The sequence below is a fragment of the Peromyscus eremicus genome, chromosome 20, assembly GCF_949786415.1.
Source record: "Peromyscus eremicus chromosome 20, PerEre_H2_v1, whole genome shotgun sequence".
Taxonomy (NCBI): domain Eukaryota; kingdom Metazoa; phylum Chordata; class Mammalia; order Rodentia; family Cricetidae; genus Peromyscus; species Peromyscus eremicus.
The window spans coordinates 24,257,881-24,269,940 of record NC_081436.1 but is presented as its reverse complement, the minus strand read 5'-3'; the positions used below and the strand labels follow the sequence as shown (position 1 = coordinate 24,269,940).

Here is a 12,060-nt window from a genome sequence, read left to right as displayed (position 1 = left end):
GGAGAGAGACTCCAAGGGTGCGAATGCACCAGCGACAGTCCTCATTCCCTGAGGACGTCAGGTCCCCGGGGTGCAATTACTGCATTAAACACTCTCATGGAGCCCGCCAGAGCTCTCTGAACTAGCAGTCACACAGGGACCGTGTACTGGCCACATCCACAACAGTGTCACCCAGTGTCACCCCGTTGACAGGTACCTGGTCTCTCTGGGCCACTTTGTCTGTCTTTCATAGTGACTCTGGGCGACTTCCCTTTTTCTGCCTTCATCTTTTGGATGAGGAAACTGATGAACAGACACCACACTCTCCAGGGCAAAGGCGAGGCATGAACCACCCCGACACGCTGTCTCCAGACACAGTCCTTTTTATTTTTGCCAGTCTCGTGAGTTAAAGTAACAGTTCGTGGTCTTCTGAAATCCTCTGCCAGTCAAGACAAGACACGGGCACAACTAGCTCACCCCTGATCAGGAAAGGTGTTCCATTGCTCCAATCAGCTTGCTGGAATTTAGGACCAGACTGAGCTTAGCTCTAAAATGAGTTTCTAGATGAGGTTAATTGGGATAGGAAGACCCACCCTACAGGTGGACAGCACCATTCTGTGAGTCGAGGTCCCAAACTGAATAAAAAGGAACCTGAGCAGCGGGAATCTCCCACTCCCTGCTCCCGCACTGCATACGTAAGGCAACCAAATCTCTTATGCTCCTTCTGCCCTTACCTCTCTGCCATGGTGGAATGCAGCCCCCCACACTGTGAACTAAGATCCTTTCTCCCACTTGTATCTTGTCAGGCAGGCATCTTGTCACACCAGTGAGAAATGTGTCACAGAAAATTGGTTCCAAGGGTTGGATGGTAGTTGGAATGTCCCTGTGCTGAAGAGCTGGTTGGCTGGGCGGTTAAGAGCACTTACTGCACCAGGTGTGGTGCCGCACGCCTTTAGTCCCAGCACTCGGGGAGGCAAAGGCAGGCGGATCTCTGTGAGTTCGAGGACAGCCTGGTCTGCGGAGTGAGTTCCAGGACAGCCAGGGCTACACAGAGAAACCCTGTCTCAAAAAAGCCAAAACCCAAAAACAAAAAGCAGCACTTGCTGCTCTTGCAGAGGACCCGAGTTTGATTTCCAAAACCTACAGGACGGCTCGTCTGGGAGATGCTCGCCATGCACATTCATACCTGCAGGCAAAACACCGCACTTTTAAAATAAATGTCTCCCATCGTCTCCAACATTTGAATACTTGGTCCCCAGTTGGTGGCACTGTTAGGGGAGGTTCAGGAGGTGTGGCCTTCGTGAAGGAAGTATGTCACTAGGGGCAGGCTTTAAGAGTAAAAAGCCTCACCTACACTGTTTTCTTTCTTGCTCAGTTTCCTGCACCTGCTGCCCTGACTGCTCCTTGCTACCATGCCTCCCAAGACCATGGATCTTCATCCCTCTGGATCCCTAAGACAAAGTAAAACACTCTTCCTTAGATTGCCTTTGGCTATGGTGTTTTATCACAGCAACAGAAAGGTAATGCATACAGGACAAGACTGCTGTGATAAATCACTTGTGGCTCGTAGGCTTTGGGAACTGGTTTGTGGGAGGAATGTGGAAGAGTTTGGAAGTTTGGGCGAAAAATGCCCATGAATACTGTAAGCAGAGCTCTGGGGGAGCTAGGGAAACTAGAATTCAGAAGAAACACAGGCAATGAAGGCCTGGCTCATGAGGCTTCAGAGGGGAACAAGGCCTCCATCAGGAACTCAAATGGGGCCATTTGTGCGATACTCAGGCAGAGAATCTAGATGCATTCTGCCCATGTCCTGAAACTCCAAATGAAGTTGAATTTAAACACTTATATTTATTATATGTGTGTGGCGCGGGGGGGGGGGGGGGGAGAGTGCCCACAAGAGGCCAGAGGCATCAGAATCCCTGGCAGCTTGAGCTAAAGGAGATGGTGAGACACCCAGTGAGGCCGCTGGAAACTCAATTTGGATCCTCCGCAAGAGAAGTACATGCCCTCAACTGCTGAGCTGTGTCTCCAGCCCCTGGCGTTGAATTTAAAGCTAATGGATGCCACAGCCATGTCTCCAAAGGATTACCCTGTGGTAAAGCCAGAGGCTTTGGTGCCCAGGTACTTCTCCTTCATCGTGACCATCTACCTCACACACACTCATCAGACCATCACGTGAGTACCCGCCAGCGTCGTAACCTCCTCCTTCTCGGTTTCACTCATACCTGCTGCCTTGACTAACACTGACAGTGATAGTGTTTCTGTCCAGGAAGTTGCAGTATTTTACAAGTGGAGTGAGGGAAACTCTTGTGAACTTAAAGCCAAGCTTTGTCGCCCCAAGGAAATGTCACTATCTGTGCTCTTTGAAGTAGAATCTGATTCATTAGAATCTGAGGACGCAGCCCACTGGCAGGAGAGATCAGGCCACCATGACAACATACAGAACTATTTAAGTCTTCCTTGCTGGGGACAGAGATCCCTCAGATCGGAATGTGCTCCCTCCGTCTCTCTAACCTGACCTCTATAGCATCTACCTGGAATGGCTCCACAGAGCTCATTTCCAGAGTCAATTCTTCCATACAGAGTCTACTAAAAGACACACCGTCGTCTCCATCTTAGGTGGGGCTGGGTGGGTGGTAGATTCATTGGGCAGAGGTAATGTTGACAGACACAGGCTCTGCTGCTCCCGTCCAGGTTCACAGTGTCAGAGAAAAGAGCTGGCGAGGAAAGATGGGTACCCAGATTTACAGTTTCAACAAGGGAGTGCAAATGTCAAAGTATCTGTAATTGTTAAAGAAGTTAGTGTCATTAAAAATCTGGTTCTGGAAACCGTGCAACAGGAGAGGTACCCTGAGGGCAAAGCTCTGCCCATCAAAGAGTCTGTCTTGTGAAAATGAAAATTAAAAAAAAAAAAAAAAACCCTAAACTGAGAACACAACTGAAGAGTTTCCTGCCCCTCAAGGGAAGTGTTTCTCCAGCATCAGTACGCAGGATCTGATAATAGATGACGCCGGTCCAAGAGATCCAGCCTGCCCCAAACTGGCATCAGAACATGGCAGTATAGTCCACGTGATACCTGTTTTGCAGGCATTAAATATAAAATGCAAGATTGAGGCGGCCAAAATGTCTAGTACTGCAGTTCCAGAGAGTCACTCAGACAGTGTGTGACAGGGTGCCAAAGTCCCTGCACAGAAACCCTGAAAGGCCACTGCATGAAGCTGTGAAGGTGATACCCAAGTGGTAACGAAGACTGCGGGACGTTGGGAAACACCAGGACCACGAGACATCCACGGAGAGAAACTGCAGCCATGGATGGTGCTTGCCCAAGAGAGAGGCCACGTTTGCTTAAGCGTCAGAGCTGAAGAGGTGGGGCTACTCAGGCCCTTTGCAGCCCAGGTGATTCCACTGTGAGTCCCAGATACTGGACATGGAGCTGCAAGATCTGATGTTTTCCCCACTGGGTTTTAGTCTTGCTTTTATCTAATTATTCCTCAATGTGCCCTATTCATCCCATTCGGAATGGGAATGTGCATTCTGTCCCATTGTATATTAGATACATGTAACTTGTATTTTATCTCATAATTAAAAGATTGCCTTGAACTCCCGATGAGACTTGGGCTTTGGTGTTTTAAACAAATGTTGGAACTGTTAAAGGCTGTGGAACGTTTTACTGAATGCATTTGTATTAGGCAACGGCCATGAGCCTTATAGAAACAGGGGGTGGGAGGTTATAGCTTAAATGTGACCTGTTTGGGTGTCAGGTTGACAAGGATCAATTTGTGAAGGCTAATCTTGTCAACTTGATGGGATTTAGAATTACAATAGTGTGGAGGAGGAACCCTCTGGGCATGTCTATGAGAAAATTTTCTGATGAGGCTGAGCTGGGAAGAGCAGGCCCTAAATGCGGGCTGCACCAGCTCAGGAGCTGGGTCCTGGACTGCATAGAACCGAGGGACCTGAACAGTAACCATTCGGGGCTCTCTGTTTCCTGACTGTGGATACAATGTGACCAGAGAAGTGTCTCACCCTCCTGCGGCTACACTCTCTCCGCCATAGCCAACTCTATCCTCAAAATGGGCACCAGAACCCTTCTTTTCTTGCGTGTCTCCAGTCAGCTACTCAGTCACGTCTGTGAAGGCAGCCAATACGGATACACTCCTCTCTCTTCTCTCTCTCCTCATACTCTCAGCAATCCTCCTGCCTCAGCCTCTAGAGTACTGGGATCACAGGCCTGAGCCGCCAGGCCTGGCCAGAAACGTGCTCTCAAGGAAAAGCTGGAGGGTGACATCAGAGCTGCTTCATTGTGTCAGTCACCAAGACAACTGTCCTGTTGCTTTGCAGTGAACCAGCTCCGCTCCTGTCTCCTCTATCCAATGTAGCTGCTGAGAATCCAACCATTACCTCCTAGTCATGGGAGGAAAGAAGGAATAAAGAAAAGAAAACATAATACCTACCAACCATTCAACCATTAAGGAAGGTTTCTGGAAGCTTCCCGTTGAACTTGGACACAACCCCCCAGACTGGAGGCTGGAAAATCAGATATTTTTCCCTATGATGAAAAGAAAGTAGCTTTTGGCGGGACACATGTGACATGTTTGCATGGGTTTCTTGGCCATTTTTATCTTTGCCTAAATTCTTTTCTTAGTCGTCTTCCCTCTTCCTCTTGCACAGTGTCCTCTGCATTTCAAACATTCTCAAGGAGAACCCTCTACCGGCCTCAGCAATCTGTGAGACCAGTCCTTGGCCCTAGGCGTCTGTCCGTAAGTGAGCACACAGAGGCAGCTCAGGTCAGGCCCTGTGCACGCCTTGTGTGGGCTGAGTCAGGGGTAGCCTGCCCCTGACACGCCTCAGACCCTGATGGGCACTGAGAGCTCAGGTCTCATTCCCGGCTGACTCAGGGCAAAGGCCAGAGCTTCTGTGCTCCACCAAGTACCCTTAGGAAAAACAAGACCTGCTGGCTCATAACCTCACCCTCCTTGGTCAGCATGCTATCACCCGCCTTCCTCCAGACAGAGTGTCACACGTGGCCACTCATCTCTTCATTCAGCAGCCCCATATGTAACTCCAAAGACTAGTGAGATCTCCTGGAGTCTCCTCTGAGCCGGGCCAAATGGCTCCTCCCATTTTCTTCACAAGTCCTTTGTGCAGCAGGGTTTCCCAGTCCTTTAAAATGGCATAGTTCTCCAGAAAGTCAACTTGCCTTCTGGGAAGTCGCTCCAAGTGGACCCGCCTCCCTAGGTGGAGTCTGGACATCCCAGGGGAGTGCAGACCTCTCACCTCCCCCATCTGAGTCCTGTGTTTCTTATATTTTTGGTTGTGAGCCTAGCCTTTAACGGCTGAGCCATCTCTCCAGCCCGAGTCCTGTGCTTCTATTGACGTGCCCTGTGGCTGCATCAGACCTAGAAACAGAGCTCTTACTCTGGGACCCCACACTGAGCCCCAATCTTCCACTGTCTTCAGGAGTGGGGAATGACATGCAGATGGCGTGGTGATGAAACATGGCTGTAAGTCACACAAGATCCACCAAGTGAGTTCCAAGAGATGCTGTCAGGGACATCCTTGGCTTTATTTTACTCTGTGGTGGTAGTTTACTTGTACTGAAATGTGATTTTTAATTGTATGTTAATAAATAAAGTTGCCTGGGGGTCAGAGCTATTAGAGCCATAGCAAGTGCGTGGCGGTGGTGGCGCACGCCTTTAAGGACCCGGAGGGTGGTACATACAGGCAGTGACAAGGCAGTCACGTGTTTAGGTTTACAACCAATGAGAAGGCAGAACAGTTAGACTATTTAAAGACATACACACAGGAAGTAGGCCCCTTTTTTCAGAGAGCTCTCTTGGCTGAAGCAGGATAGCTGAAGCAGGAAGGGTAAAGCTCTTAGTTCTGACCTCTTAGCTTTCTTCTCTGAATCGGCTCTGTGTTTCTTATTTAATAAGACAGTAGGTTACATCTACATTTGGCGCCCAACGTGACAAGAATCCGTTAAAAACCGTTTAATGGCAGGTCCGGTTTCCCGCCAGGGTGGCCGGCTCCCTAGCCCGGGCCCAGGTCGGCTTGGCCTCAGGCCGGACCAACCTTGAGCTACTTGCTTAAAGCCAGTGCTACAAACAACTCAGGCCTGCCCTGCCGAACAGGGCCCCTGCCTGTAAAGCCAACGCACATGGTTGGAGTTTAAAGTAGTCAGAGCCAAGGCTTGACTAAGCTCAAGCGGGAACACGTGGCTGGATTCAAGCTCTTAGGCAGAACTTGTGGCTACGCTTTCTCTCTCTCTCTCTCTCTCTCTCTCTCTCTCTTTCTCTCTCTCTCTCTCTCTCTCTCTGGACTCACACCTCGGACACTAGGTGGCTGTTTTGAAATTCCCTCGGATTGGTACTGTTCTACGAGGACTTGGTAAGTCACTTAACATATCAGATATTTTAAAGGAAACTATTTAAAAGAAAAAATTTTTTTTCCACATTAAAAAAAAAATGGGTTTTCTGTGTACATTGGAAGAAAATTGGGCTTTGTTTGCAATTTTAGACAGTCTGACAATGGAACACCTATATGGGAAGATTAATGTTGATCGAATTATGCATTTTATTACTATGCTTATCCTCATTTTACTATTTAAAAAGATAGTCAATTTAAGTGCCAGGGTGACAGCTTTAGAAAAACATGTTAAACCTGTAAAAACTCCACCAAGTGAGTTCCAAGAGATGCTGTCAGGGACATCCTTGGCTTTATTTTACTCTTATCCCTTAGCCACCCCAGCAAGTCAGGAGCCTCCCAGAGAGTACTACAGGGAAGGCTAGGAGTTCCTGCATCTCAAGGACATACAAGGGCATCTAGGGGAAGCCCTGGTCCGCTCCCCTCAGTACCCCCCACTTCCATACTTTGATGGGACCTGAGTCATGCAGCAATTCCTAAACCAATCACTAGCAAGGTGGGGTGGAGCCACCATGTGGGCCTTGGCCCAATTCAGATGCCACAAATGCCACAGCAGTGTGTTGCTGGGACGTACAGGGAGAAACAGAGGTTCAGGGAACCCCCCCCCCCCGGGAGAAGAACAGGTACCCTGAGGCTATGAAGACAAGCAGATGAAGAATATAGCCAAGCCATGCCCGGTAGTGCCCACTGGGCCATGGAGACTGACTTAGTGTTTGGGATGGTTCAGAAGACAGTTGGGGGCTGTCACAGCCACCTAGGGAAAGGTGGTGTGGTTTGTAGCCTGGGGCCAGGGGTTCCCAGAGGGGTCACAGGTGGACCCTAGAGGGGTCACTCTTCTGGGAGAATTTCCTGGGAGGTGCTGCAGCATAAGATTTGGGGAACAAAAACAGAGACAAGGATGGCCCTCAGCAGCTGCTGAACTTCTGATAGGGAAGCACGCAGAGGCTGAAGACCGCTCTGGTCTGGCGACCTGAGGGCTGTCAGCCTATGGGTGGTATTTAGAACCCAGAGACTTTAGAAAGCCAAAGAGTGGCGGCAGCTCCTGCAGGCATCCTAATGCCAGCTGCACGGAGGCCGTGAAAGCAAACAGTGCAACTACCATGCCCGAGCCATGCAGGAGGAGGAAGGGAGTCCATTGGGTTCAGAGCTCAGAAAGGACAGGTGGGAGCAGGGATGTCCTTCCAGGACACCTCCCTGACCAGGCAACAGAGTCCCCTCCCCATCTCCCTGTATTACTCGGTAGTACTTTGTTTCATTCTGGCAAGCAAGCCTAACCCTAACGTGGGCAGTGCCCTCGGCCGACTTTTGGAACTGCCTGGCGAGCCGTGCCTAGGGGACAGGCACCTCGGCTCTCAGGTCTTCACTTCCACACTACAACTTGGCCAGAGGATGTAGCTGGCTCCATTTCACAGATGTGCAAACAGAGGCTCTGGAGCTCAAATGGGCAATCCCAATCCTCACCCTTCCCTTTTCAGGTCATCCTAGTGGGTCAGCCAAACCCTTGGTTCATAAACCAGTGGGCGGCTCCATCTGTTTATGGAAGTGGATACAGGAGGGGCAGTCAGGCCTGAAGAGGTCTAGTGTGGTGGAAGTCAGGAAACCCAGCACTCTGCTTGGACCCTCAGCCAGCATGGCTAAGCCCTGGGTCCCTAGGGAAGAATCAAAGAGTGAAGTGCCCTGGAGACACTGCAGGGAGCCTGGTAGCTACCAACACAGGGCCCCGCCTCAGGAGCCCCATTGCAAGCTGAGCCCTCCAAGCAACCAGCATTGGGCCTGAGTGGAGAAGCTTTTATTTTATTTTATTTTATTTTATTTTATCTTTCAGTTGTAGCCCCAAAAAGGTCCCAGCTCCACAGAGGCTGGGAGACCAGGGCGACGGTGGAGGTGACAGACTGGGGTGGAGGGTTGGGTGTGGGGAAAGAGGAGTGGAATAAAAGAGGCCTAGGCCGGCCCAAAGGTGTCCCGAATCCTGCTCTAACCCAGATTTCCTATGGTTCCCAGGAGACTGGGCTGTGTGTCCCCCGATGGCATTCTCAGCAGAGCCCGGGCCACAAGAGGCCTGCTCGGGGCTCCAGGCACCAATCTTGAAGTGTGTGGGAGGGCTTGACAGAGAGCTCAGAGGTGGCCACAGAAAAGCCATTCCTGGGGCTGGGGAGGCAAAGTCCCGCCTGTTTCCTTTAGGTTTCTCCATTTCAGAGGTCAGCTAGGATGGACGCCTGGAGAGCACACAGAACAAGGTTCAGTCTCATCTTAGAGAGCCAAGGAGCCTCTGAGCTGTGTAACTACCTCACCTTAGCAGGAGGTCGTGCTCTTTATTCCACTGGGAAAGGCAGGGGGAAGGTGTCTCACAGGCTAAGGGACTGCCTACGTGGGCTTCCCACTCTCTCACCCCTCCACGACTCCTGGACTCAGAGGCTGGTCTCATCCAGCTCCTGGGTCCTAGTACTATCCGTTCTGCTAGGAACCCACTCTCCTCCACCTGGGGCATGGCCTTGAAAGCCATCTGCTCCTGACCAGACATCTAAAGGCAAAAGGAGGCTCCCAGCCTATGGCCATATCCACTTCCAATGTGTGGACCACCCACTTCATCCCACTGAAGTCTCCTCACCCCAGGTCTAGCCCCAAGGTGGCTACATATCATGGTAGAAAGTATTGAGACGATAGAAACCACACTAACAGATAGCGCCCGCCGTCGTCGTCCCCACCCCCACCCCACCCCACCCTCTTGATAAATACACCTCGGCAGGGCCTGACAGACCTCAAGTTCAAATTGGCAGACTCCCTGATGCAGTGGTCAGGGGAAGGTAAGCCCCATTCCTTAGCCTGTAGCATACCCCTTTTCTGCTCTCCGGACACATCCCACAACTTAGGGGACAAGTGTTTGCACACACATAGTGCTAAGTTCTGTCTGCAGCTCTCTGTGCAGCTGCCCCGGGCCATTACACCCGCTGAGGACACCCCACACACATGGGCACAGGCCATCCTCGGGAGGATAGACCCTGGATGTGGACCTGAGGCCAACTGAGAGACTGTCCTGGGGTCCTGGGTCTTTCAAGAATGGTCAAGTGTGGAGGCTCTGAGAACACGCATGTTAGTGCCGTGGTGAAGAGCTGGGGTGGGATTGGGCCCATGCAATCCCTTTTTGTGTACACAGCCTGGGTGAGGGCCATGCTTGACCCAGGAGACCCGATGCCCCCTGCTTTTCCCATCTCAGGATCATGGTGCCATGTCTGGACACATTGAAAACAGAAGAAGCCACCTACCTCCTTGTGGTGCTTTCTAGAACCCAGGGTGGACCTCCCAACCCATAGTTCTCTGCCTCATTCTTTTCTTCTTTGGATGAAGAACTTATCCCAAGAGTTTAATCTTAGAAAAATTTTAAGCAGCTTGAATCAAGGTCCAGAATCCAAGACCCAGGGCTGTCATAGACTAGTACTCCTCGACTTGTTGCTGGCCTCCAGATTGGCGCATTCTGTAAGGACGTCCCCACTGAAGGGATGTCAGAATGAAATTATATAGAAGAACAAAAAAGCCTTGGGGTCAGATGAGGTGGGCTAGCTCAAGGAAGCAACCTCTGACCTTGTGTAGCCTCTCCTCTCCCCCTCTCAAGGCACAGCAGAGCTGAAGGACAAGAGGCCTTGCCCCACCCTGCAAGGGCCCCTGGTAGGCCCAAAGCAGGTCCAAAAACTTGCTCAAACCTGTCATATTCCTCATAAGGCCAGGGTTGGGGCTTCTTGTCTATAGATCAGGTAGCCTTTGAAAGACCTGCACTGTTTGGTTCTACCCTAGGTCTCTAAGCCACGTAGCTTCCAGACCCTGGCCATCCAGGCAGTGTCAGGCATGGACTCCCTCTTGAGTTTGGGCCTCAAGTTAGACCAGTCATTGGTTGGCCACTCCCACCAGCTCTGAGCCACCAATGTCCCAGTGCATCTTGCAGGCAAAACAGGAAAACATGGCCCACAGAATTAACTAAGCAGGGCTCACAGGGGCAACCACGAAGCCTGTATGGCCCTCTGCGTATGTGATGTGGTTGTTCCGCTTGGGGTTTTTTGTTGGACTCCAAACAGTGGGAGTGTGTGTGGGGGGGGGGGGGGTGTCTCTGACCCTTCTGCCTGCTCGTGGGACCCTTTTCCTCCTACTGGAGGAACCTCCAACCTCCAGTCTAACCTTGATACGAGTTTGTACCTAGTCTTATTGCATCTTGTGATGTCATGTTCAGTTGATATCCCTGGGATATCTGTTCTTTTCTGAAAAGGAGAGAAATGGAGGAGTAGTGGATTTGGGGAAGAGGGGGCAGCGACTAGGAGAAGGGGAGGGAGAGGAGGCTGTGGTCCGGATGTACTGTATGAGAGAAGAGTTGTTTTTTTTTTTTTTAAAAAAGTATCCTCTTCTGAAATGCAAGGCCCAAGGACACATGAGTGAGAGTGAGCCAGGAGTTGGGGGGGAGGGACTAGAGGACAACCCACCCACAAAGGCAGGGGTGGAAGTCCAGATCCTTCCTCGTTCTGGCCCAGGCTCACCTTCCTGTGGTTAAAGGGCCTAGGAGGAACCGGGTGCTACCTCCAAGAGAGCAGGCCTCAGGAGCTGCAGACAAGGAAGGAGGGAGGGGGCAGGGCCTGAAATTCCCAGAGGCCCAGGAGATGGGCCAGACCCCACAATGAGGAAGAATCTGAAGAAAATGTGAACTGGCAGGTCACCCACAAAGCCATTGTGGAGGAGCAAAATGCTAGGCCCTTTCCTGAAGGAGAGAGCCTTTGGACCCCTGCTCATGGATGGGCCAGAAGGAACCCCAAGGCATTCAACAGGGCAGGCAGCTTGCAGCTGGAGAAAGCTAGGCCCAGGGGGGAGTTCCCAGGACCATGGACTTTGGCAGGACCCCAGCAACTCGAGGGCCAGGAAGCAGAGATGGTCAGACCAAGATCTTACCATAACCACCTAAGAACGGCTTCCCCAGGATATGTGAGGTTGCTCAGAGGGGAATATGAGCCGGCAGGGCTCAGGGCCCTGAGGCAGGAAAGGCAGGTGAGATGGATAAAGGATATTCAAAAAAGAAAGGGGACCCTCGCCCTCTGAGTGAAGTCTTTTACCAGCTGAAACAGGAATTTGACACAATAAAATTTACTGTGAGGCTCGCCCATATAGAGACGATGTTGCTCTCACATACACTTCAAATAAAAACTCTTAGAACAGGCACGCACGTGGTGCACAGACATATATGCAGACAAGCACCCACACACGAAATGATCCTAACACAGGAGCAAGCCGCGCGTGAGGCCAAAGGCCCCCCCTCTCCCCACTCAAGCCATGTCAGCTTCCTCGTGAACTAGCCTGGTAAGGGTTCCCTTGACCCTCGCGACCTATGGCTTCACCGTATCAGCCTTCTGTCCTATACAGCGTCCCTCAGAAACCACCCCAGGACCTCATTTACTAAGAGAAGAGAGGTCCTTAGAAACCCCTTGAACAATGTAACTCCAGAACTCACCAAAACCGTATCCGTGGTTACTGTTAAGACTTTAAGTGGGACTGTTGTCGGAAGCTCAGAATGTATGTACTCTCCTTTTCTGGACTCTCTCCCTCAGTGCCCATGCTTAAATTGATACTAAAACCTTTTTCTTTTTCTTCTTTGATCTCATCTATCCCAGGCTGGCCTTGAAC

General features: G+C 51.0%; 1 long non-coding RNA gene across 1 annotated transcript; it reads right to left on the bottom strand.

The window, feature by feature from the left end:
* Window positions 1-5,341: 5,341 nt before the first annotated feature.
* LOC131896282 (uncharacterized) lies at window positions 5,342-11,436 on the bottom strand. Its single transcript, XR_009375427.1, has 3 exons — window positions 10,926-11,436; window positions 10,591-10,652; window positions 5,342-8,621 (listed from the first exon to the last, which is right to left on the bottom strand). It is a non-coding gene; the product is annotated as an uncharacterized LOC131896282 (long non-coding RNA).
* Window positions 11,437-12,060: the final 624 nt, after the last annotated feature.